The 22746-nt window shown below is 46.5% G+C and overlaps 1 pseudogene; it reads left to right on the forward strand.

Moving 5' to 3' along the window:
- The first annotated feature begins 959 nt into the window (after positions 1–959).
- Positions 960–22746, forward strand: part of LOC126519236 (uncharacterized) — a 33750-nt pseudogene continuing 11963 nt past the window's right edge.

Raw genomic sequence — 22746 nt, forward strand, 5'->3', positions numbered from 1 at the left:
CTCGCCATGCAATAGGCTACATGAACATGCGGGGCGGCAGAAGAAAGGAAAAGTAAGCGGAGATTGAGGAGCAGTCAAATGGAGAAGAAATAGGGGTGCATTCGGTTAGAGAAACGCACCTTAGAGACTCGGAAGAGCCGCCAGTGATTGAGAATTACGTATGGGAAGGGTGCAGCAGAACTAAGTGGGAAAGAAAGGGAGATGGAGTCGGAATGCTCATCCATCAGGGATCCAAATGGAAGAGTAAAATAAAATGTCAAGAGCATCTTTGGTTATTGTGCTGTTATCGCCTACCTGTGTGCCGCGTGTAACGTCACGACAGATAGCTGGACGACCACTGCGAGTGCCAAGCTACTTGTAACACGTGACGCCCCCAGAGTGTATAATATTGGCCAGCACAATAAACAGGGGACTTTTCCTTTCCTCACCGGGAGCGCGGCTCGTCGACTGTTCCTTCCGACACGCATACGCGTCACGCTCGTATGCCGTGTTACCACATGGTGTCGGAAGTGGGCGGTGGTAAACTATCTCGCTGAGGCCGTGGACGGCAGCATTTCCAGAAAATGACAAACAAGCCCGCAACGGCAATCCCCGGGCTCCAGCAGCCACCAGTGCTGGACTTTGACAAAACGTCAGAAAGGCCGGCGTGGATCGACCACTTCGATGACTACCGCTTCGCCACAGGTCTCAACGAACGTTCGGGAGAGGCCCAGGTACGCACGCTACTTTACACAATGGGACGCCTGGCCCGCGAAGTCTTTGCTACATTTGAGCTCACCGACGATGAAGCAAAAAGTTATGATGTCGTCAAGTAGAAGTTCGACAGTCATTTCGTCAAAGAGCAGAACATTGTTTATGAAAGTGCCTGCTTTCACAGACGCCAGCAACGGCCAGAAGAGTCCGTGGATTAGTTCGCAACCGCACTTCACGTGCTCGCAGACCGCTGCGACTTTGGACATATGAAGAAGAGACTCATCCGGGACAGGTTTGTCGTCGGGCTCCGGGACGTGCAACTATCCGAGGCCATGCAGATGGATCAGCAGCTGACATTGGCTACGGCGCTGGCCAAGGCTCGCCTCAAGGAAACCGTGCGTCAGCAGCAGCAGAGCCTTCGACCGGGGGATGTCCACATCGGGAGCCCGCCACAACTTCAGAACCACCAGAAACGCCCGCAGCACAAAGAGGGACGGTGCCCCTACTACGTCGGCGACGCGCACCCGAGGTCGACGTGCCCAGCCAAAGCTTCGAAGTGCCACTACTGTGGTAACAAAGGACATTTTGCGAAAGCCTGCCTTAAGAAAGTTGGGTCAGCGCAAAGAAAGGTACGCGTCTCGGCTGTCGAACATGGTACGGAAGAAACTTTCATTGGCGCGATTGACGCGGCCGGGAAAGCGCGCTATGTGCAGGTTCTGATAAACTCTGTGCCTATACTTGCTAAAGTTGATTCGGGTGCAGAAGTTTCGGTTCTACCTTCTACATTTCCAGGATTGCCCACCCACCTGGATAACGCAGACGAAGTACTACAGGGGGCTGGCGGGAACAAGCTCAATGTTCTAGGCAAATTTGTCACAAAGGTTGCGTGGAAACAGAGGACTGTCCGACAAATGTGCTATGTCGTTAGCGCTCTTCACGACGTACTTCACGGGCTGCCAGCCTTAGAGGCTTTAGGTATCGTTAAATATGCCGACTCGCTTACTGCCGACAAGCAACGGCATGAGACACTTTTTCCGCGCATGAGTCGTAGTCTAGGCACTATCCCAGGAGAATACACAATCAGGCTACAACCGGGCGCAATTCCACATGCCATAACCGCTCCGCGGCGAGTGCCAATTCCGCTCATGGAAAGGCTAAAGCACGAAATCGAGAGACTCGTGCGCATGGGAATAATTAGAAAGGTGGACGGCCCCACGGATTGGTGCGCAGGAATAGTCCTGGTAACGAAACAGTCGGGGGAACTGAGAGTATGCGTCGACCTCACAAAGTTAAATAAGTGCGTCGTTCGTGAACGCTTCACGCCACGTACGGTCGATCAAGCATTAGGCTCTCTGGCGGGTGCGAAATGGTTTTCGAAGCTTGACGCCGTCTCGGGGTTCCATCAAGTCCGACTAAGTAGGGACTCTGAAGAACTACGTTCTTGACTCCATTCGGGAGGTACTGTTTTACCAGACTACCGTTCGGAATTACGTCCGCTCCGGAGTATTTCCAGAAAAGGATGTCCGAAACACTATGTGGCCTGCCAGGTGTTGTCAACGTCATGGATGACATTTTAGTGTTTGGTAATACGAAAGCCCAGCATGACGAACGTTTAGCTGATGTTATGTCACGCCTAGCTAGCGCAAACGTGACTCTGAACCAAGAAAAGTGCCTGTTTGGCGTTAATAAACTGACATTTTTGGGCCATATTCTGGATGAGAACGGAATTGAGCCTGATCCAGCGAAGGTCAGCGCTATTAAGATCTAAACGCACCGAAACATGTCACCGAACTGAGAAGCTTGCTCGGCATGGCCAATCACCTAGGTCGCTTTTTGCCTCACCTGGCACAAACTACCGCTCCGATGCGTGCTCTTTTGCACAAAGATAGCGAATGGGTCTGGGGGTGTGACCAAGCAAAAGCGCTGAACGAGCTGAAAGAGCTCATTTGTTCTGCGCAGTGTATGGCCATGTACGATGCAACGCTTCCTACCATCCTTTCAGCGGAGGCATCCTCTTTCGGACTGGGAGCTCTTCTTTTTCAAACGCAGAAAAACGGTCACCGTTGACCAATAGCTTTCGCGTCTCGTTCTCTCACGAACACAGAACGGCGATACTCCCAGATGCAAAAAGAAGCGCTAGCGCTGACGTGGGCAGCCGAAAGATTTGACGAGTACATCCGTGGCCTAAACGTTACCTTTGAAACTGATCACAAGCCTTTAGTGTCTTTACTGGGCCAGGGGCCGAATCTTATAACGGTTCGGAATACGAACCGTTCGCTTCGCCGCTTACGTCACTAGATGTGCCACTCCCAAGCCGGCGGTGGAAGAAGGGGAGGACGCGACCAATAGATGAGAGGGTGCCACCTCTGAAGTGTACGTCATTATATGACGAGGTAATCGAGGAATTGCAGAATGTTTCTGCTTGCTAAATAAATGTAAAATATAAATTAAATATTATACGCCAAGTTCTGAAGTATAAACGTGTGGTGCCGGGCGTTTACGCAATGCAGAAGTAATTTGTTAATGTCATTCTTTTTTATTCTCAGCCGACAGGCGGTATCGCAAGCGTAATTAAATGAGTTGGCAGAGCGCAGCGCTATGTCGTCTGCCACCAGGAGCTCGCACGATGCACGCAACAGGAACGCACTGCCGGCACTTCTGAAGTAGCGAGCGCGACAAAACCGTGAACTGGTTCTTAGGGACACCTTTACTAGCCGACTATATCAATTTTCCATCTTTTTTCGCCCTTCGTCATCGGCTCGGACATATGACTCGCTCGCCGCCGCGCTGCCGCTGTCCCTGCGGTAAGCCCCACGGCGCGTCACGTGATAAAAGCAATGGAACTTGAAATCGAACATTAGGATACACGGGCCCTGCATTGCCTGCGCGAAGTCAAATCGAAGAGTGTGGTTCTGACGGTGCGCGCTGTGCCGTAAAATTGAGTAACAAAGTGCGACACTCCAGAACCAGAGAAAAAAAAAAAGGCAGCCAAATAAGAGATCTCCACAATATCTTCCCGTCCTGACTGTATAGTTTTATCAGCCGAACGAAGGAAGTGCTGAACGAGCCTAGGTTGAACCCTTCTGACTGCTGAACGGCGATCTGCGAGCTATTCACGCTGGCGATAGCACTGAGAATTCGATGTCACCATGCAAATATCTCCTTGGCATTGGCTTTGAAGCTGAGGTCACGGGAAAGCTGACCCAGCCCTTCAACCCGCCAACACAGTAATTGCGAGAGCAACTTTGTGGACAGTTTCCGCAGCAGAGATCTAGGTCATTCCGATGAATGCTTCACGTCCGACCGACCTCTGGGAGCTGCAGGCCGGTGGCGATGAACCGCAGCGCGCAATATTCCTTCCTCTGCGTGGAATGGCCACTCGTACGCTTGCACCTGAGTCCCCTCCATTTGATAGCGTAGCCTGCAAAAGGTCTACTTAGAAAGCCGGCAGGGGCGGTGCGACTCATTATCCGTCACTTCTTCGAACGCGTATCGCGCTTCCAGCCGTGGTCGACACCGAAAGAGGAACGCCAAGCGGACGACGAAGGCAAGTAATAGCCTCCGAAGCAACCAACGCACGCGCGCGCGACGCCCGCGTGTCTCCGGGGTCGCGCGACCGGCGCGCGAGGCCAGGGTCACAAGCCAAAGCCAAGCCACAGCATCGGAACCCAAAGCGGACTACCCCTTCGCCGGTTCCTACGACCGGTTCGCTTTGAAGATGATTGACAGATGCGTGACGTATTCAAAAATTGCGATACCGCCCCGCTGCCTCTGACGACCTGTGACGTAATCAAAATTTTGGCCAATCAGGAGAGGCCAAAGGAACGGTTCCCCAACCGAACCGTTATAAGATTCGGCCCCAGATGGCCATTGATGATATGCCCCCTCGAATTCAACGCTTCCGGCTACGCCTAATGCGCTATCTTTTCACGGTCCAGTACGTTCACGGCAAATCGCTAGTCACAGCCGACCCCCTTTCGCGATCCCCTGTAGCAGGCAGCGATTCTGAAAGAGGCTTGAGTGTGTCAGATATCACAGCGTACTCTAAGGCGTGTTTGCTTGGCTTGGAAACGGGGGGACAATTTTTTATCCAGAGTGAGAGAATGTCAAATTAATGATCCCGTTGGCAAACACCTACGCAGACTGTCTAAAACCAATTTGCCAAGGAAACCGAATGTTCCTTCTTTCCTCATGCCTTACTGGCAAGATAGAGCATGCCTTAGCATAATTGATGGTCTCTTGTTGAAAGGAACAAGGCTTGTAATCCCACAGTCTCTAAGAACGGAAGTGCTGTGTAGACTACATGATGGGCACCAGAGTATCGTGCGTTGTCGTAATGTTGCTAAAGGTTCTGTCTGGTGTCAGGATTGAGCACCGATCTGGCACAGTTCGTGAATCAGTGCACTGTTTGCGCACAACATGCCCAGCAACTAGCCGAGCCCATGATAGCAACCGCAATACCATCGTTTCCTTGGGAGCGAGTGGGAGTAGATCTGTGCGTAATCAACGGCCAGGCATATCTTGTCGCCGTGGATTATCGTTCACGTTACCCTGAGGTAGCCATTCTTCCTGAAAAATATTTTTTCTAGGCATGGAATCCCTGAGTGCGTGGTGACCGACAACGGTCATCAGTTCGTGGCAACTGAGTTTGAACAGTTCGCTATGTCCTACGGGTTTCGCCATGTCACCGTGAGTCCGAGGCACGCGCAGGGCAACAGGGAAGTAGAGCGAATGGTTCAGACGGTTAAGCACCTCCTTCTAAAGTCTAAAGACCATTATCTGGCATTGTTGGCTTACAGGGCGACGCCCGGCATTCTTGGGGTCAGTCCTACGGAAACACTTATGGGTAGGCGACTGAGGACAAGAGTCCCAATGCTACCACGTCATCGAAATCCGGGAAAAAGCACCCCGAAAGTCGTGGCCAGAGACCAGACGGTGAGACGGCGGCAATACCGCTACTACAACCGATGCCATCGGGCCAGAAGGCTTCCCGAGCTAGAAGCAGGTGACTTGGTCTGGGTGACAGACATGCAATCCAAGGCCACAGTCCTCGCACGAGCACCGAAACCGTGGTCATATGTAGTGCGAACAGACGACGGCGTTTACCTCCGCCGAAACAGGAGAATGCTTAACCGTCTCCCAAAAGAAAGGGCGCACATGGAAACTTACGAATTTCCAGAAACCGCGGAGCAGCCCAGCGCGGCACAATTGCCTCATAGCCCAGATGGCGCGACTGCAACAGATTCAGCGAGGCCTCCAACTCGCGCTGTGGCCAGTGGGGACCCCACTCCCACTGTAACACGGTTTGGTAGACTGGTGAAGAAACCCATCCGACTGGGCTTTGATGAATAGTGCTTTGGTATTTAGTGTTTAGTGTTTTTCTAGTACAACATATGTTCTCTATCTTGAATTTCCGAATGTTCCTGTGTGGTGAAAAAATCCATACGACTTGAGTTTGAGTGGTTTGCTGTTTTGTTTTTTCTGGTATAACATATATTCTCTACCATGTATGTGCGAATGTTCCTGTGCTTGAAAAAAAGGGATGTGCTGTTATCGCCTGCCTGTGTGCGGCGTGTAAGCTACTGCCAAGCTACTTGTAAGTGCCGCCCCCAGAGTGCATATTATCGGCCAGCACAATAAACAGGGGACTTTTCCTTTCGTCACCGGGAGCGCGGCTCTTCGACTGTTCCTTCCGACACGCGTCACTCTCGTATGCCGTGTCACCACAGTTATCAGTTACAGTGAGTGGGAAAAAAACTTGGCTGGGCGTTACGTATTTGTGTTCCGGAAATAATTGCACAGAGAAGAATAAAGAGTTAGTGGAATGCATAAGCGCTGATATTAATGGTTTCGGGAATGATGCCGAAGTTACCCTATTAGGTGACATGAATGTCCCCATACAGGATTTAGATGGCTATTCCGACAATAACGGGAAGTAAATGCTAAATCTTTGTGAGCAAAATAACCTCGTTATCGTGAGTACAGGGCCTACGTTTGAAGGGCGAGATCACGTGGAAAGTGGGAAACCGGCAATCGATCATTGATTATTGTCTGATGGCAGAAGGAATTCATGATAAGCTAAGAGCAACGGTAATTGACGGGGAATGCTATAGCAGCATCGGCAGTGACAATAAACGCATCATTTTCAAAATGAGATATGTAGTTGGGAAAGAGAGCAAGGAGTGCAAAATGGCCAGTCCAAATTTGAACGCTAAACAAATAACAAATATAGTCACTAGAGTCGAGGAAGAACTTAGCAAATGGCCAAGTAAAGAGTGGGAATACAGTCAACTCCTAAGTGTAATAACGACAGAAATAGGGAAAGAGAAACCACATGAATACCACATCTATTTCTTTATCGCCTTGTTGGTACTGTGTATATGTGCTGTTTTCTTCTTTTTTGAAATTTTCTTTTTTTGTACCTATTACAACCAATGTGCACTTTATTATATAACTTTCTTATGAAGGTGTTAGACCTTGATGCACGCCCCCCCTTATGTAATGCCTTCGGGCCCTTAAGGTTGAATAAATGAAATGAAATGAAATGAAATGAAATGAAACATGTTCGTAGGAAAGGAAAAAAAGAAACCGAAGAGCTGGTGGAAGAGGGAGATACAAGAAGCGATCGCCGAACGACAGAAAGCATCCCGCGAGCACAGGCCGGCAAAGAAGGCGCAGTTGCCGCAGGATGAAGTAGCCAGTAAATGGGAAATATACCGTGAGAAAACGTCTCTGGTTCAAATATTGGTGCACGCCAAGATAAAAGGTTAAAGTGAACGTTGGTTGTCAGAAATACGTGAGAAAAAGAAGGCCGCAACTAGAATATTTTGGAACCACATAAAGGTTTTAGGCAGGAAGTCAACAACAATGCAACAACATATCCTAGACGAAGATGGAAACAAAGTGGAAGGGGAAGCGGCCTTAAATTACATTCGAAAAATAACAGCCGAAGGCAATGACGAGGTTGTGTTTGAAGTAAGAAACAGCTTGAAATAGACTCATGTGGAAAGGAAGCTGGTGCTGACAAATTTCAACAGAAAGAAAGCCAAAGAGAAAATTCCTAAGCGCACAGTCACAGGGCTAGACGAGGTTCCCGTTAGGCTGAATAATGAACTAAGACCAAAAAGTAAGGAAGCTCTGGTGAAAGCAGTGGAAAGAACTTTAAAAAATAGACGAATACGAGACAGTTGGCAACAAAGTAGAATGAATTTAATTTATAAAGGTAAGGGGGGAAAGATAGAGTTCACTCGTACGGACCATTGACTATTACATCGGTAATGTACAGGCTAGCAATGCAGGCAATCAAATTAAAGCTTCAAGCGTGGGCAGAGAATAATGGCATTTTGGGAGAGCTTCAGAATGGCTTTAGAATAGGTAGGCGTTTAGATGATAACTTATTTGTTCTTACTTAGTGTATCGAAATATCAAAAGTAGAAAGCAGACCGCTATGTGTGGCCTTTTTAGACAATACAGGAGCCTGTGACAACGTAGACCGCAACATTTTGTGACATATTCTGGAACGGGAAGGTTTAGGCGACAATTGTCTACAGCTTTTGAGAGGGATTTACCTAGAAAATACCATTTGCGTTGAATGGGAAGAGATGAGGAGCGAGGGGAAAGTTGATATCAACAAGGGACAGAGGCAGAGGTGCCCTTTATCCCAACTGTTGTTTATGATGTACATGGTGAGGATGGAGAGGGTGTTACAAGGAAGTACTATTGGGTTTAATCTCTCATACAAACAGGCGGGTCCAGTAGCAGAGCAGCACCTTCTAGGTTTATTTTATGCGGACGACATTGTGTTGCTAGCTAACAAGCAAAGCGATTTGCAACGTCTGGCTAATATATGTCGACAGGTAGGCGATAAATTAGGTTTTAAATTTAGTGTTAGAAAATCAGGTGTTATGGTATTGAATGAAAACAGTGAAGAGACGGTGGCAATACAGGGCCAGGAAATACCTCGGGCAAGAGAATATAAATACCTTGGTATATGGATAAACGAAAGCAATCGATATATGGTAACACAGGAAAAAACAATAACAGTAAAGTGAAACAGAAATGCTGCCATAATGAAGCACACAGCGCTATGGGGATACAATAGGTACGAGGTGCTCCGAGGTATGTGGGAAGGTGTAATAGTTCCAGTACTTATTTTAGGAACTGCGGTTGTTTCCTTTAAATCAGCGGTACAATCGGGACTCGATAGGAACCAAAGGTCAGTGGGTGCCCTCGCATTGGGCGCTCACGGGAAGACTACTAATGAAGCTGTGGAGGATGATATGGGCTGGACTGGGTTTGCAGTGAACAAGGACTGAGGAATGTGGAAGAAAGTAAATGCGCTGAGAGAGTGTTGAGGTATCTGTGCAGGAAAAACATTGATTCACAGTGGAGGAAAAAAATTAGGAAGCTTACCAGCAAGTATGCGGCCTGTAGGGTGGGCAACACAGGAACAAAGAACGTCAAGCAGAAAGTCAGAGAGGATGAAATAATCTCATGGGTGGCGGCAATGGAAAAGAAGCCTGCCATGAGAGGAAAAAACGAAATCAGGAAAGAAACAATCTATGATAACTGAGAGGTAAGCTCATTACTTTTCGAAGTGAGATCGGGATTCCTTAGAACGTACACCTATAAAGCGCGATATAAGAAGCAAGAAAAAGCATGTACTTACTGCGGTAAAGCTGGGAAACTATGGAGTATGTTTTATTAGAATGTGAAGACGTCTACCCAGCGGTCGATTTAGGCACCACTGGCCTCCTTTAAGCCTGTCCGCAATAAGAATTAGTAAGATCCGATTGGAAGATTGGTGGAAGGGAAGTAGGGAAACAACAAAAAAATGGAGACGTACAAAAGCAAAGTTCGCAGGTGATCAAAAACTTTGTTGTGGGATTTCATAGTGTTATTATTTTCTTTTCTTTTTCCTTCTTTAGCCTAGGTAGGACATTAGGCTGTATAATAGCCAGACCTTGGTGGTGCAACCCACCGCCCCATTGCGAAGGGACGCTCATAACATCCATCCTAGAGGGTGCTTCCTACAGTACGCGCGGGAACAGTAGCAGACGACAACCCTTTGCAGCAAGGATGGCTGAAATTCGCGGCGGCGATTTCTCCTTTGTTCGGGTGCCAGACTGCTTCTTCTGCGGAGACAGCTGTAGGCAAGACGCTGACCTCTGTGGGAGCGGGTATGAACACGATATCACCTGCGTTTGGGACATGGTCCACATACGTGCCAGGTGCGTCCCGCAGACAAACGCCATGAACCCCATTTACATGAAGTGGAGCTCATGTTAACTAGCCGATAAATTTTAGTCAGTAATGCGATGTCACGATCGTTTCTTTTAATTCTACCCTTGCGGTAATGCTGCGTCTGTACCTCAACAATAAGCACCCATCGTTAGCGCAGACTTATATCGAGCAAATCCGCGCGGGGCGATATCTGCATATGCCGTTGTGATTTTTCTGCAGATGAATACATGTGACATCGCCGAATAAGTGCAGTCAAAGTCGCCCCAAGAAGAGTGATTGCGAATTTATTGATGGAAACGCATACCCTAGTCAACGAAGTCACCAAACACACGGGTTAATAAAAGCGCGTGATAGCGCTGTACCGCCAATGCAATTCTGCTGCATACCCCGATGAACTGCCGTTCCCGCTGCAGTTTTTTCAATATTAATTTACCTATAGAAGTTGCTTGAGAACGTACAAAGCTAAAGTGTGACTAAGCTTTCAGTGCTTCTTTAATGTTACTAGCGAGAAGTGCCACATGATATATTTAAAGGGCCCCTGGTACGGTTCGAACAAATTTTGTGGATGCGTAAGGTACAGCTAAATATAATCATTCGCACCACAATTTGTCTGAAACGTGTCATATTAAGAGAGCTACACACGATTGCCAGTTACCCTTCTCCATAGCCATGCATTTTCTCCTCAACTCGTTCGCCGAGTGATCGGGGCTAAGCTCCGCCTTCACTGGCTCTACGTCATGATGGTACGTCGTGTCGTCGACTTCCGTTTCTCTAGGAGCGAGCGCACGAAGCCTCTCCAAACTCTCCGCCAGCTGCTTGGCCGTCGACCCCAAGCGAGAGCTTTGAAGCAGGGTGCTTTGCGAGCAATCTGTCGCAGCGCCGAACGTGTCTGTTATTCCGGTAACCACAGCTGAGCTGGGCATTTCAACGGAACGTTGGAGGCATAAACTCAAGCTGATGAAGCAACTTTAGCGTAAATGTACGTGCGCGGCCTGATTGATCGGCCTGGACGGTTCTGCCGCCTGTTGGCGCAGAGCTTAACCAGCCAAATAAAGCGATAATATTGCTCTAACCAAGTGTAAAACATTTTAAACATTTACAAAAACAACGTGTTAACGATTACACTCCTGCGAAAAATTTACACCAGCAGCATAGAAGAATACATTTAGTTACTGCTACTGTGTGTGGTTGAGCTCTGTGCCACCAGGTGGCTGCACCGTGCAGACCATTCACATTTGCCCTTCTGCTCATCCCGCGAAACGGCACGCAAGGGGCCACGGCCATCATCTGCCCACTTGCGCTTGCGTTTACCGTAATACCGGACTCGCGAAACGCTATTGCGTTAGTAATCTTCCGGTGTAAAGTGACGGCCGCAAACTTGTGAATCCTGGCGCCGATCGGATAGTGCAGTCCGATGCGCTGCAGCCAGTCCGCGCGTCTGCTGCCTTGCACAGGGGACACGATGTCCCAGCTTGACACATTGCCAGTACGTACGTTTGCCGTGCACAACGCAACAAAGTCGAATCGCAGTGCTTGCGAAAATATTGAGACCGGCTCTGACCGCGGAGCTCTCGTCAAAATGGAGCACGTTGTAAAACAAGCAGACAACGCTTGCTGTGGGCGGAAAGTGCTCAAGTGAAGTGAGAAATTCTTCTCGTGCATTTTCTTTCTCTTACTTCTTTTTATAGAAACAAATTAACTAACATCCCAACTATTACGAACATCATTTGTTCATCATAAAGGTGGAAAAATTACCCATGATGTGCCCTGGGCAGCCAATCCGATAGCTCGCCCTACTGACGTCAATTGGGTGATTTATGTCATATGGGTAGGGGCGGCTGGAAATTCCACCGAGCAGTGTGCTGTGATCGGCAGCGATGTACATTTTTAAAGCTTTATAATAAATTACACGCTTTACACACATAGATGCATCAATATAATGATCAGAAAAACCTACTCCAACGAGTCAGTACGTTTGTACAAAATCGTCAAAATTGTTTCAGGGTCCGCCAGTCAAAGTAGATGAGCGCTGGCGGCAAGGTCGGGTTTAGTCCTCTGCGGCGTAAGCATAATATGAAAGAGTTCAGTTCAGTACAAAATTAACATGCAAGAAGGGACCTACGTTGTGAAACAAACAAATCCCTAGGCGTATTAAGTCTGCTGAGACAGCATCGAGGTGTGATGACTTCCCAAACGTGAAGTGAACTTTTTAGGTAAAAATGGAACAAGGACGCCATATGCAGCAACTATTAGCAATTTTGCCCCCCCCCCCAACTACCTATTTTCTAAACACAATTTCCAAAAAACCACAAAAGCTGAGATTCCATCGGGCGAAACGAATAAAGCTGTTAAAGAAGCTCTTGCTTGGAATCATACCGATAAGACACAGCGTGATTTATCCCCATTACAGATGAGGCAGGGTGAAATCCTCACAGCTCAATAGAATCAACAAGAGTTATGCATGAAGGAACTAGCAACAGTTAAACATGTGCGAAGCCACGCATAAAATAGATGTAAGAACATGAAGTGCGCGACAACTGCTGCGAGGATTTAACATGCCACATAAAACCAACAATTTCAGTTCTTGCAAACCTCAGTGGCTTGAACATACAACAGAATGCGCTCGTGGAGTCGTGCTGCCTGGCTAGCGCAACGCGGTAAAGAAACTGAAAACAATATAAGCGGCAAACGGCATTCTGAACTTTAGGGAAATCCTTTAAACCACATGCTGCACTGCAGACGAACTTCGTCGCTTACGCGTCTAACTATGAACGAGTGGGAAATAACACCGACGCGACAAAGGAAAGGATGGGAACAAGAAATTTCCCGACGAAACGACGATCATTGCTACCGTTGCTCCCGCTGATGAGGCTTTGCAGGGAATGATTAGAACCGCATCGCCGGCACGTTCTCGCCAGTATTTGAGCCCCCCACCCTGCAACAATTCTTCGCTCTTACACTCTAAAAACAGTTGCACCTTCTTGGGTGTATATTTGTCGCGGAACCATAATCGTCATCTGTCTTACTCGCAGTTCCTTTCTTTAACGCTGCGAGCCCGGTACTTTCTAGTAACGAACGGCATGCGCGTTATCAGCATGACATAGCATTCCCGACAGGAAAGTAACGAGCGCAGCGTTTCCAAGAAAGGAAAGGCAAGCGAGAAAGATGACGCTTATTGTTCCATGGCAAATACACACCCCAAAGGGTATAACCGCTTTTACACTCTTAAAACGATTGCACCCATTGGGGTTTATATTTGTCCCACAACAATAATCGTCGTCTGCCTTGCTTGCGTTTCCTTTCTTGAAAACTCGGCGCTCGCTACTTTCCTGTCGAGAATGCTGCGTCACACTGATAACGCGCAGCCGTTCGTCACTGGAAAGTAGCGGGCTCGCAGCGTTAAAGAAACGAAACGCGTCAAGGCAGATGACGATTATCGTTGTGTGGCAGATATACACCCCAAAGGGTGCAAACTTTTTTTAGAGCGTAGACAAAAGTAAACCGTTTGGGGTGTATGTCTGCCACACAACAATAATCGTCATCTGCCTTGCTTGCGTTTCCTTTCTTGAAAACGCCGAGCCCGCTACTTTCCTGTAGGGAATGCTATGTCATGCTGATAACGCGCATGCCGTTCGTTACTGGGCAGTACCGGGCTATGCCACGTTAAAGGAAATGCGGACAAGACAGATGATTATTCTTGTGGCAAAAGGGTGTAATTTCGCTTAAGAGTGTTCTTCGACATTCTTTGAAGCTTTGGCCTCCGCACACATGCGAAGCGTGTTGCCTATTTTGCTCTGAAAACGTGAATACGACAGAGAAGCACTATGAACGACCCAACAAAGTACGGCGCGCAGCTGGATCCTCTCCCGTCTGTTCTGCGCAAGGTTGCCACCAGTGGCGCGTCCATCGGCGCGCACTACGCGTGTTGCTAGTAGGTACAGCGGGGCGTGGCACTTGCGAAAACGCCGGACGTTTGCACACATGCACGAGTAAAGCCTGTTTCAGATGCAAGCGATTGAGCGAATGGAGCGAACAGTGGCGCCGCGTAGCTTTTCGCAAGGTTTCGTTTCACATGCATTGCCGCCGCGCGTTTTCCGCCGCTGCGAATAGCAATATTGCTGGCAAAAAAAAAACACGGGGCTTTCAGCCAGTTTCGGTAGTTGGCGACTACCAACATAAGCATGGCTCTGCCCCTGCCTCGCAAATTTTAGTTTATAAATACATATCCTGCGTTTTAAGTATCGAAATCATGCTCACTTTTTATATTTTGTGCTGTTTTCGTAAAAAGATGCGCATATGCGGCGCACAAACTACAAACTCGCGAGCGGCTCGGTACTCTGCCATAATGGACGCTAGCGTGTGGACGGAGACGGATTGATGTGCGCTACATGACAGTTCCTTCACGCGTCTCCTTTTGCTCGAGGAGTAGTGCCTTTTAAAGAAACGGAAGGCATTGCTCCAACGCCGGGTTCCACGGCGTTGGTGGGTAAGTCCCATCTGGGAGAACCGGAAGGAGGAATCCGAGTCCCACATCCCAGTGAGTTGTGTTTGCACAGAAATAGTTGTCGTGATGCCGGTATACTTTACTCTGGAATGTTTTCCTACAGATCCGGCTGCACATGAACGCCGACACGGAGTATTTTCAGAAGTACTATAATATGTCGACAAAAAAGTTTGAGCAGCTCCATGCCCTCGTTTCAGGGCCGCTTACGAAGCCCTTCATTGCGCGGGAACCTATACCATCACGCGCACGACTTGCAATGACTCTCACGTAGGTTGCCCGCCTAGCATGCTCAGTGGTGTTGGGCGGCTGAGCACGAGGTCGCGGGATCGAATCCCAGCCACGGCGGCCGCATTTCGATGGGGGCGAAATGCGAATACACCCGTGTGTACTTAGATTTAGGTGTAAGTTAAAGAACCCCAGGTGGTCCAAATTTCCGGAGTCCTGCACTACGGCGTGCCTCATAATCAGAAAGTAGTTTTGGCACGTAAAACCCCATAATTCTTTTTTTCAGGTAGATCGCCGTGTTTCATTGATAAATCGCTGATCCGAATACGCCAAGCTGACATTACTTTTGCGCTTCCTTCCAGGTGCATGGCCTCGGGGATGCAAATTCAAGATGTCGCCTTGGCATTCAGAGTGGGCATGTCAACAGCTGATATTTTTATCCGCGAGACTTGCAAGGTGTTGTGGGAAATTCTTCAGCCCATTTGTCTTAAGGTATGTTGTTGGTCGGAAGAGAACGGTTTGGTGGAGGTGAAACGCCAGGCGTCCGCGTACTGTTCAATGGCAGTCCGCCTTACAGAAGCCCAGGTGGTCGAAATTAATTCCGAGCCCTTTACTACGGCGTCCCTCATAGTCCATGTCGCTTTGGGACGTTAAACGGCCCCATACACTGCACTGATCTTTCTATTTTCTTCACATATGTGAAGTAGGTAGCCTACATATCGCAAAAAATACTACAGGGATAAATTCATAATACATAATGATTGCTTATTGAACGTCACTGCGTACTCTAAGAGCTTTGTTTTTAAGAACAGTTTAACAATGAGCATGATGTGAATTGGACACTGTCCACTCAATGTGCACATTGCAAATGACATAATGAGGAAGGGCAAGTTCGAAGAGAGCAAAGGAAGAACTGCATATTATGAATGTCCACTATAATATTTTGAAAGGCACCCGTCTGTTTAAATACAAACTGAAGACAAAACAGGAAACATGCGGATAGTGTTGCGAGTGTGAAGTCTCAAAAAGTACCGCATATGATACAAGAGCTCAAGAGCAAGCTCATGCAGTCCTCCTACCAACATGCACATGGTTAAATACTATAAAGATACCAGAATTATATGTGTAGTATGCACTCTTTGATTTGAATTGTTTACTGAATATTTCCTAAGCTTACATGCCTACTCCCTTTAAAAAAAAAACAAGCTGTATGTGATCAGTTCCTTGAGGCATTCAGATTTTATCAAAGTGTATATGTTGTTCTGTTTGTCAGTTCATGCTACATAAAAATAAGACCAACTCAAGACAGGGGCGTTAAATAACTGCAGAATGGCACTTCCCTCTGCATGCCCATCTTTGGTTTGCGCTGCTGCTCTTTTTACACTAAAAATGCCTTTATATGTCTGCTTCATTCCCATTACAGGTGCCAACTACTTCCGGTTGGCAGAAGATAGCTGAGGGAATTCTCGAAAAATGGAACTTCCCGCATTGTGTAGGCGCCGTGGATGGGAAACACGTGCAGATCGAGGCCCCACAAAATTGAGACAGCCTGTACTTCAACTATAAGGTAATGTACACATTGACACTTTTTTGCTTGTAAATCGCTATTTTCTAAATATTAACCATTCATTATTCCAGGTCACGCACTCTATAGTACTTATGGCTATAGCTGACAGCAACCTGAAGTTTATCCTTCTAGACGTTGGGGCCTATGGGCGGCAGAACGATGTCGGAACACTCCAAGCCTCAAGGCTAGGGAAATTCTTGGAGCGTGGCCTCCTTGGTCTCCCGGCATCAAAATGCTTAGCAGAGTCTTCAACGGTGGCACCACATGTTTTCGTAGGGGACGAAGCGTTCTAGCTTCGCCCGAAGTTTCTTCAACCTTACCCAGGTAGAGGCCTAGATGAAGGCAAACGGATATTCAACTATCGGCTCAGTCGTGCAAGGTTTGTTGCAGTGCTACATTGATTTACGGCCTGGGTGTCATCACTGTCCTGGTGGTAGAAAATATTGACTTAATTTGATGTACCTGTCGAGATCACAAGTGTAATGTACTTTATCGAAATTCTTTTCATTTCAGGAGCTGTGTTGATAATGCATTCGGGGTGGTGGCCTCGAGATTTGGAATTTTTCGCCGAGTGATTAGCCTGCTCCCTGAGAATGCAGATTATGTGGTAATGGCTGTATGTGTGCTGCCTAATTTTCTGAGTGAAGATGCAGTTTACATGCCACCAAACTATGCGGACACAGAAAACTGCTACGGCTATGTGACTGAAGGCCAGAACGGCGAGACTAGAAATGAAATAGACTTCATACTCTGCGCTAACCCTGGCATCATACAAGATGTGGACGTGCTCAGCAAGGTGCGCTGCAGTGACCATAGGATGGTAAGAACTCGAATTAGCCTAGACCTGAGGAGGGAACGGAAGAAATTGGTATATAAGAAGCCGAACTGAGCTAAGCTCCTGAGTTAAAGCCGATTCCGCTTTAACTCAGGAAGAGAATCTTAGTGTTGAAGCAATGAACGACAATCTTGTGGCCATCATTAAGGAGTGTGCAATGGAAGTCGATGATAACTCCGTTAGGCAGGATACCAGTAAACTATCGCAGGAGACGAAAGGTCTGATCAAGAAACGCCAATGCTAACGGCTGTACGTCCCCGTCCTGTCCTTCGCTTAATATCCTCAGTGTAACACTAAGCGCAATATAATCATGAACGTCCACCAACTAGCCCCCGTCATTGTTTTACTAAACTCAGAAGGGTGGTTTGCTAGGCGAGCTGGTAATGCATCTTGGCGTGGGCAGCGCGGAACAACAGAGACGAAAGGAAACAGTGCGGACTACCAACTGATGATCTTACTGAAAAAAGGGCGAATATAGAAGCGCTGAGAAACGCATGGCTCTAAGAATTATAAAGTTGGAAAGAAACGGTTTTGTCCGAGCGTCACTCAGCGGTGCGCATGCAACTAAACCAATTCCGCGGCAGGCAGCGCAATGTATGGCGTCGCGACACGCATCACCCGATTTTCTGGCAGCAGCGAGACGACCGGCAAACACCAACTCGCAACTGCTTTCTTTGCTCGTAACAGATTTAATTGTTAACAAATACTGCTATCTCATTTAGAGACATAGAAGAGGTGGGTTACATAACTTATGAACACAAATATGTCCACTAACATGGTTAGGCAGTTCTTTCTGAAATTTAGTAGTCTGCAATAAACGCAGAGAACCATCGAAGTTATTTCCTAATTCAACAGTGTGTGGGAAAAAAAGAAACCTAAAACAATCTATTATTGGAACGAAGCGATTTGTGTTTAATGGTTGAGTACGTTGGGTTGCTCACGCAGTAGGTGTGATTAGCGAGATAGGCGGTTCAATGTTAGAAAATCCGTGTACGATTTTGTGCAGCAGGATTAGACGGTCACACGTACGACGTAACGACAATGGGTCCAGTGACGAAGCGTGCGCGTGGGATGACGGTGAAAGCATACGGTCCTAACGGTCATAGATAAATCTAACAGCTTTTTTCTGAATGGATTCTAATTTCGAAATATCCTTTATGCGATGAGGCGACCACACTACCGAAGCATACTCTAAAACAGGTCTAATTAGTGATTTATAGATCGTAAGCTTGCACTCCTTAGTGCCGTGTTTTAATGTTCGTTTTAGGCACCCTAATTTTCACCACGCTTTAGAGCAGACTATATTGATGTGATAATGCCAACTAAGGTTAATGGTGAAATTAAGTCCAAGTTTAAGTTTTTTAAGTCGTTAACTTCGTTAATACTGTACCCTTGAGTGCTCTACGTGAATTTTATGGGCTGTTTCTTGTTAGTAAAAGTCATTGCCACAGTTTTGCTGAAGTTAATGCTCATCTGCCATGTGTAACTTCAGTCTGAAAATGATGAAGATACGTTGTTCAGCACTTCTTGATCACGAAGAGTACGAATGTCGGAATAGATCACGCATTCATCTGCGTTGAGACGTATTTTCACTTGTGTGCTTTTGGCTACTTTGATAATGCTATTAACATATATTATTATTAAGAGTGGGCCGAGAACTGAGCCCTGCGGCACCCCTGACATGACCTGAGCTGTAGAAGAAGTTTTGCAATTAAAAGTGACGGATTGGAATTGGAGGTGCAGGTATTGGGATATCCAATCATTTAGTTTATTACCAGGAAAGATTGCAGCAAGTTTAGAAGCAGTTTTTATGGCTTACCGTGTCAAATGTTTTTGAGTAGTCGATAAAGATGGCATCAAGCTGACCGCGGTTATTTAGTGATGTGGCTATGCCATGCGTGAATTCTAATAATTGCGTTGTAAAAGATCCTGCTCGAAAACCATGCTGCTGTGGCGACAAAAAGTTATTTGCCGATAAATACTGAATGATGTGTTCATGGATGATGTGCTCGACATGTTTGCAACACGTGGGCAGCAACGATATAGGCCTGTAGTTAGTGAATAGCTGTTTGCAGCCAGATTTGAAGACGGGAATGGTGTTAGCTTTTGTCCAAACCCGAGGTACTGTCGACGTCTCAACAGCTGCTTTGTTAAATATAACTGTCAAGTACCGGGCGTTCCATTCAGAGTATCGCTGTAAAAATTTGTTTGGCACTCCATGAGCTCCAAAGCGTTTTGTAGTATCAATTGTTAGTAATAAGTTGTGAACACCAGCGTAAGTTATAACGACAGCAGGAAGCTCTGGTAAAGTGTCGCTGAAGCAAAAAGGGGGATCGACGCCAACGGGCTGACAAAATACGGACTGAAAATAAGTGTAGAAAGTTTCGGAAATAATCAGAGGATCAGAGGAAGGGTGATCGTTATAAGGAATGATGAAGTGTCATGAGCAGCCGAAAGCACCATTTTCCAAAACTTCTATGTTTTTTTTTTTTCAAGAATGTGGATAACGTGGTGTCCACATAAAAATGTCTGGCTTCGTGCATTTCGGTTTTCAATTCGAACTGAAGCAGGTGCAGCATTTGGCATTGGTTTCTCCGAGTCAGGTTTTTACGCTTCCGGAGCCTCTTGACGCGCTTGATAAGATTTATAATGTCCTTATTATACCAAGGGTGCTTCCGGTTTCGTTTCACACACTGCTTTGGAACAAACTGCGAGACGCATTTCTTAACAATGTTGCAAAACCTATCAAACAACTCGACCACACTGCAAACGCTGCTACATTGTAGGAAACCGTCATAAGAGGATGCTAGAATATCAACAACAGAATTGTCATCAGCATGGGAAAAATCACTGACAATCTGAAAATCAGGTCTATTGCGCTCACAATTGACATCAACCTTCAGCAGAACTCCCTTGTGATCGACAGGCCTTCTATGATTTGGCCGTCATATCCGTTTTGTAGTAACTTCTGGTTAAGGAAAATCAGGTCTAGGATCGAGTTTTCAAAGGTAACGCTACCAACAATCTGTGTCAGATCTAACGACAAAACCAAGTCAATAAGCGAGTCACAAATCGGCCTGTCGCGACCATACGAAGCCAATGTACTCCAGTCAATACAAGGGGTATTGAAATCACCAGCAAGGATCGATTTACAGTCGTGAAGCTTGCGTTTTAATATATAATCGCAACAATCTGGAAATATATTTTTTTTCCAGAATCGGGAGGCCGGTATAAAGCGCCAGTAGCCACCACAAGATCACCTATACATAATTTGCACCATACCGACTCGGTGTTAGGAAGCCTCGGTAGCACTACAAAATCAATTCCTTTGTGAATAAATAAAGCTACTCCGCCACCCCTACCACATAACCTGCCACATCGCAAGACAGAGTAATTAGGAGGCAGGAACTCGCCTTCCGCGACCGACTCGTTTAGCCAGGTCTCAGTGACACAGATGAAAGATGGTGTATGGCACTAAACTAGCCTATTGAAGTGAGCTAGCTTGTTCAAGAGGCTGCATGCATTTATATTCAAAAGGGCTAGGTTGTATCTATCGCGAAGTCACTCTGTGCTGCTAGTGGTTATGTTGCTGGAAGTTTTGATAAGCGGCTTGCTAGTGTCATGCCACGAGTAGCGGACGCTATCTACTATCAGAGTGTCAAAGGTCATTCGAACGTTGTTCGCGTTCTTCCTAAGCTCGACCGAATTATCCCACAAAGCTTGGCGTGTCTGCCGCACACAGAAAGAAAAACGCAGTTCCGGACCGACACTGCCCGGATTCACCACGTGCTTCGGTCACCAAGGGGCGTAGTTCTGCTGAGGTGGTCTGGGCCGACTCCTGGAAGCCTCTGCAGGCTATAAAAGCCAAGCCCGTCACTCGATCTGTTCACTTGGCAGACGCGAGACGACCAGCGAACACCTACCCTAAGCGCGCGACTGTTTGTTCGTAACAGGTTGGTGTTCTTTAAAACATACTTAGTACTTTTGGGGCCCTTTTCGGCCGATCTCGCTGCTGCCAGGAACTGCCTTCTTGTATGTGCATAACTTAGAGAACAATGTGAGTGCACGTCCTGATGAATTCAAAGAGAAGTTCAGGGAAGAACTGAAGGAGTTGAAAAGCTAACTTGAGCGGGATGTAATAAAACAAATAAGGGACTTTGGAAAAAGACAAAGATTTCAACTTACGATTTCAAGAAGTCGTGTGAAAAAGAACAAATCACTGGAGAAAGAAGATCAGGTCCTGAAAATGTGCAATGAAGCTTTCATGAATGACAGCCAAAACTTAAAAAGGGAGCTCTAGAAACATGACCAGAGGATGAAGGCGAGCGAGCAGCATTCCAGAAAATGTAACATCGAAATAAAGGGAGTGGTCGAGGAGGAAAATAAGAACCTCACAACGACTGTATGTCAGATCGGAACCTTGCTAAATGAGCCAGTTACGTCGGACGACATCGCAGCAGTTTACCGAGTGAAAACTCGTACTGAAGGCTCTTGCCCCAACATTGTAGCCCAGTTCAGGAGCAGACGCAAACGTGACTCGCTTCTTCGAAAGGCCAGAGAGTCTCGCCTATCAATGACTGATCTCGGTGACGGTTCTAACTCCCCAACTGATGTGAATGAACAGCTCTGTCCATCTTTGAAGCGTGTGTTGGGGATGGCAATTGAGAAAAAGAAAGCTTGTGGATGGAAGTTCGTCTGGACGAAAGACGGCAAAATACTAGCACGCAAAGATGAGCAAGCTAACATACTTAATGCACGAAGCCCTCGTGATGTTGACAAGATTCAGTAGATTGCAAATAATAGTCGCTAAGCAGCACAGTCGCATCCGAAATGATGAGACACTGTCATGACTTGAATACGATATTCGTCGCTAAGAAAGTAAAGGGTTTCGCATGTTTTCATTGAAACACGCGATCAGCACGTAATAAAGAAGATGAATTAAAACTGGTATTGCAAAATTTCAATTTTCAGCTTGACATATTGTTAACAGAAACCTGGTTCAAGCCAAACAGTGATGTCATAATGGATGCAGACAACACAACATTTTTCCTAAACCGGGCAACCAGATATTGAGGTGGATTACTAATGTACATGAATCGATGCGTTGGGCGCGAGTTGCTCGACACATTTTTTTTATTACCAGTGATACTGAAAGCCTTCTTGTGAGCTGTAAAAACAAAAAAGTTTCCATTGCAGTGATGTACCATACCTGATAGAAGTTGATCCTCTTTCTATGAGCATATTGAAAACTTATTTAATTATGCGAACCAAAATAAACTGACACTTATCCTTGGCGGCGATTTCAACATATATATATATATATATATATATATATATATATATATATATATATATATATATATATATATGTTAAAGGTATCAGCATGACAGCACAATCTTGAAACAATATTTCAGCCACATGGCTTCACTGAAGTAATCAAAGCGGCGACACATACAACGCCTAATTCAGCTACATTACTTGATCATTTGAATGCTGTCCTAGATTCAGATGACACGTTAGGAGGCATTCTCACTTCACGCATCAGCGACCTTTGCCCAATTTTTCGCTTAACAATTCTTATCAAGCTGTCAAAAAAGTATCTTTTATTCATCGCAAGGTTCGAAACATTAATTAAAATACATTAGAATGTTTTCGCACTACATTAAATAATATAGTTC

Source organism: Dermacentor andersoni, chromosome 10, assembly GCF_023375885.2.
Source record: "Dermacentor andersoni chromosome 10, qqDerAnde1_hic_scaffold, whole genome shotgun sequence".
NCBI classification, from domain to species: Eukaryota; Metazoa; Arthropoda; class Arachnida; order Ixodida; family Ixodidae; genus Dermacentor; species Dermacentor andersoni.